Consider the following 5,349-nt stretch of genomic DNA (forward strand, 5'->3'; position numbering starts at 1 on the left):
CATTTTAAGATACCTCATGCATTCTATAAATTATTAAAATTAAAAATATGTATTTTAGGGGCTGGAGAGATAACATGGAGGTAAGGCGTTTGCCTTTCATGCAGAAGGATGGTGGTTCGAATCTCAGCATCCCATATGGTCACGTATGCCTGCCAGGGGCGATTTCTGAGCATAGAGCAAGGAGTAACCCCTGAACGCTTCAGGGTGTGACCCAAAAATAAAAAAAATGTATTTTACCTACAAAATGTTATTTCTTTTATATTTTAATAGATTTTAATATTATTAAATATAGTTAACTCATCAGACGTTCTAATGAGAATTTTCAATGCTGTAACAGCTTTGAAAATCAATTTGATGGGTCTTCAACAAGTTAAAATTTAGAGTTACTAAGCACTGGAAACAAAGTACAGTGAGTGAGGTGCTTGCCTTGCACACAACCAACTCCAGTTTGATCTCTTGCATCTCATATGGTCACAGGTATACTGCCAAGAGCAATGTCAACTGTTTCTTCCCTCCAAATAAAGTAAAAAGTTAAAAAAAAAATACGTAGAATTACCATAAAACCCACTGATTCCGGACCTATATTCAGAAGAACTTAAATTATTTCCTTGCAAAAAGTATAACAGTCTAACTCAGGGGTCTCAAACTCGCAGTCCGTGGGCCATTTGCTGCACTCCTTACAACAGTTTGTGGCCCGCGGCTGGCCTTCAAATATCACAGTATTAGCAATTATTCGCTTACCAAATAATCACAATAAAAATCGCATTAGTAAGAAAAAAATCGCATTAAACATTTGCATACCCCGAGCAGTTCCGTTCGGGGTATGCAAATGTTTTATGCGATGTTTTGCGATTTTTTTCTTACTAATGCGATTTTTTTATCGTGAATATTCGGTAAGCGAATAATTGCAACTACTTTGCACCTAATGCAGACGTCATTTCCGCTTCTCCTGCCCGCTGTCCCTTGCATTATCGAAGGCCTAAAGGAGAGAAGTTTATTACAGAATTAGATTTTGTCATACCTTCATCATGACTTCATCAAAGCCTGCAGTGAAGAGAAAGTTGATGATGAGCACAGACAATTTCAAGAAAAGTGGGAGACGCAGTATTTCTTTGTTTAGCACAGGGGCATCCCCACATGTCTTATTTGCTCAGAGAAAGTTGCGGTACACAAGGAATACAACTTGAAAAGCCATTATTCAACTAAACATGCTGAGGAATGTGCAAGAGAGAGCCAAGTGGGTTGCCAGTCTTAAAGCAAGTCTAATGAGGCAACAAGATTTCTTCAAGCAAGAAACCAAAGAAAATGTTGCATCAGTTGAAGCTAGTTACATGGTTAGTGAGATGATTGCTAAGGCAGGGAAACCATTCACAGAAGGAGAGTTTGTTTTAAAAAAAAATGCATGTTATAGGCTGCTAGTATTATCTGTCCATAAAAGAAAGGTTAGTTTAGCAAAATCAGCCTTTCTGCCAACACTGTGGCAGAGTGCATTTCTGACATGTCAAGTGACATTTATCATCAACTGTGTGAGAAAGCCAAATGTTTTGATGCATACTCAGTTGCTCTTGACGAGGGCACAGATATAATGGACACTACGCAGCTCACAATTTATGTCCATATTGATTGCAATTTTGAATTGATAGAGGAGCTGCTCACAATAATTCCAATGCATGGCCAGACCACCATTAATTAGATATTTCAGCATCTGTGCGATGCCATTAAGAATGCAGGTTTGTGGAATAATAACCAATGGAGGGCCATCAATGATAGGGAGGAAAAATGGACTGGTGGCACTTGTTCTAAAGAAACTTGAAGAGGAGGGTGTAGAGAAAGCCATTGCTCTTCACTGCATTATCCATCAGCAGGCCTTTTGCAGTAAATGCCTGCGGTGTGACAATGTGATGTCTTTTGTTGTGAAATGCATCAACCAAATCAGATCCAGGGGCTTAAAGCACAGGAGGTTCCATGCTTTTTTTTTTAGAGGCAATGGAGTTAGAATATGGAAATGTGCTCGATTTCACCGAGGTATGTTGGCTCAGCAGGGGAAATGTCCTGAAAAGATTTTTTTGAGTTGAGAGAATAAGTGAAAGCCTTCATGGAGATGGATAGGAATGCTGTTTCTGAGTTGAGTGATCACAAATGGCTCATGGACTTAGCTTTTCTTGTTGACATCATACATAAGCTGAATGTACTAAACAAGATGTTACAAGGCCTGGGGCAGCTTATCAGTGCTGCCTATGACAACGTGAGAGCATTCTCCACAAAACTTTGTGTTATAGAAATCCCAGCTTTCTCAGACAAATCTTTGCCATTTCCCAGCATGCAAAGAATTTGTGGATGCAGGCATACCATTCAGTGGTGAAAAATATGTTGATGCTATTTTTAAGCTAGAGAAGGAATTTGATCACATATTTGCAGACTTCAAAAAGCACAGAGCCACTTACCAAATTTTTGTGGATCCCTTTTCCTTTAATGTGCAAGATGCCCCTCCTGTGCTTCAAATGGAGCTCATTGACCTGCAATGCAACTCTGATCTCAAAGCCAAGTTCAGAGAGATTAGTGAAAAAGCAGACATGCATGGGCAATTTTCGAGAGAATTGCCCCCCAGCTTCCCTGAGCTTTCCAGAATGTTCAAGCATGCCATGTGCCTTTTTGGGAGCACATATTTGTGTGAAAAGTTATTCTCCACATCGAACTTCAATAAGTCAAAGTACAATTCTAGACTTAATGATGATCATCTTCAAGTCATACTGAGGGTCTCAACTTCTTCCTCTCTAAAGCCAAATGTGGTTCAGATTTGTGAGAAGAAGCACTGTCAAGTCTCTGGCAGCAAGGAATAGGCAAAAGATGCCATGTTCAGAAGAACTGTTCATGATCTTCACTCAATGTTCTATTCGTGTTCAGAAGAAATAATTAAAACTGTCAATAATGACATTTGAGGACTTTTTTTTTGTGAAATTCCTTATGCGACTCTGCCTCACCCCGACTTTGCCTTCTGTGGCCCCCAGGTAAATAAAGTTTGAGACTCCTGGTCTAACTGTTAAAGGACACAAATATACTTCTAATGAACATTGAATGAAAAATAGCATTTATGCATAAAATGGAGTATTACTCACTCATAAAAGAATAAAATTCTCATGTATGCTATAGCATATATACATTATTTTAAATATAATAATTTGGAGAAGATAAACACAAAAGAACATGTATCATATGTTTCAATTTCTAGAACATCCTGAATTCACATAAATCATAGATAGATAAAGAAGGTTAGTGGTGGGGCCAGAGCAATGGCACAGCGGTGTTTGCCTTGCACATGGCTGACCCATGAAAGACTGTGGTTCAATCTCCTCCCTCTGCCCCCCCACCCCGCTTCCCATATAGTCACCTTAGCCAGGAGCAATTTCTGAGTGCACAGCCAGGAGTAACCCCTGAGCATCACCACATGTGGCCTGAAAAATAAAAAGAAATGAAATAAAATAAAGTAGGTTGGTGGTTTTAAGAGCTGATAAAAAGCAAGAATGAGAAATGACTACTTTAGCAAACTACATTTTGAAGGTATAAAAAAAGTGCTGAAAATAAAGAATAAAGTTGATTTTTCAATTTGGCAATTGCATCAAACACTTCATTATATATTCAAAGTGATATGATTTATTGTATGTTATATATACTTTAACCTGATAACTAAATATATGTATGGTTACATGCAATTTTCATGTAATTTCCTTGTATGTTTTTACATGTTAATGTAAAGATAAATAGGAAATATCTACTAGTATGGCTTATGCTTATCCAGACAGTAAAATGTTATTGTCCTAGTTTCCAAAGAAGTAACCTACATTTGAAAATCTATAGGTCTCCTTTTAACTATTTGAATCTCTTAAATATCTATAACTATGTTTATTTTAATATTTTAGACATGGTTCATATTTTCTAAAACAATCTTTAAAGACCTGATACAACTGGTTCCTTTTTTTTAATAATCAGACTTGTAAGCAGAACCTGTTTGAGACCAGGATAGACTGGGAAGTTGTGAAGTTTTGATACAGACATGAAGACATTTTTGAATGCTTATCTTATAAGGAGTCACTTATGTGAAATAAAATACTTCAATCCAACACTAAATTGTGTTTTATTAAATGTCTATTAGAAATTCTAATTATAGCTTTCATTGGGAAGGGTCAACTGGGATACAAAAAAAAAAAAAAAAGCTCAAATAAAAATGTCTCAAGTCTCAGTTGTCAGCCACAAAGAGGAGGCTAGATGTCAGAATTAAAGCACATATATATCCCTAGTATGTTTATTCAAGACAGAACATTCAAGAAGATTCTGAAACTTTTTACTTGACTATTTGACAATCGCCTGATTTACATAAAATCAAAATTGGAAGCTAAAAAGAAAGACTTAATTATATGCAATTACTTTGCCTTGCAATGTGGTTCCTATTACTAAATAGACTTACATTTCTATTTTTCTCCACCAATTATCACCGCCTAAAAAGAAATGAAGTCTTTCACATTATCATTCTTGTATAACTAAGTGTATCATTTGTGGATAAAGGAAGAATCCTCTCCCATGATTTGTTTAAGACTGCTGATGAGGTTTTGGTACGCTGCATGTTGAGAGAAAAAAAAACCATTTAGTTACAAACTGTATGTGATAACTTGAGTGAGAATGCATGAACTCTTACAATAGCAAGTACTTATTTCTAAAAATCTTTCACTTTTTGATTGTAAAATGGTGTGACTTACCAGCAGATTCTTTTATTTTGTTGTTATCTGTTTTGTTGTTGGGTCACACCTGGCAGCGCTCAGAGGATACTCCTGGTTCTATTTTCAGAAATCATTCCTGGCAGGGTTAGGGGACCATATGGGATGCCAGGATTCAAACCACTGTCCTGCATGCAAGGCAAACGCACTACCTCCAAGCTATCTGTCTGGCCACACTTACCAGTAGATACTTATATTCTACATTAAGAACATTATATTTTCCCAGATCAAAAAGACTGTTTTCAATCATTTGAAAAAACAACAACAACAACAACAACAACAACAAATATACCATCTCTTGAAAAGCAAAAAAAGGAAAAAATGGCAATAGCCTGAAAGGGCTGTTATTACAATTTAAAAGAAAATTTTTTAACAATTATAAATGTAAGGTATTATCAACTGATGATTACACACAGATAATTTCAGGTCTCATTCACTGAAACAAGTTTAAAAAGGCTTTTATTTTTTTTCATCCTAATCGAGTTAGCTACAAATTATAATAATTACCTATTATTCAGAATGCCAGATTTCTAAAAATGGTACATGTTTATACATATATATGTGTGTGTTTTTGAATTAC

The sequence above is a fragment of the Suncus etruscus genome, chromosome 13 (assembly GCF_024139225.1).
Source record: "Suncus etruscus isolate mSunEtr1 chromosome 13, mSunEtr1.pri.cur, whole genome shotgun sequence".
NCBI lineage: Eukaryota > Metazoa > Chordata > Mammalia > Eulipotyphla > Soricidae > Suncus > Suncus etruscus.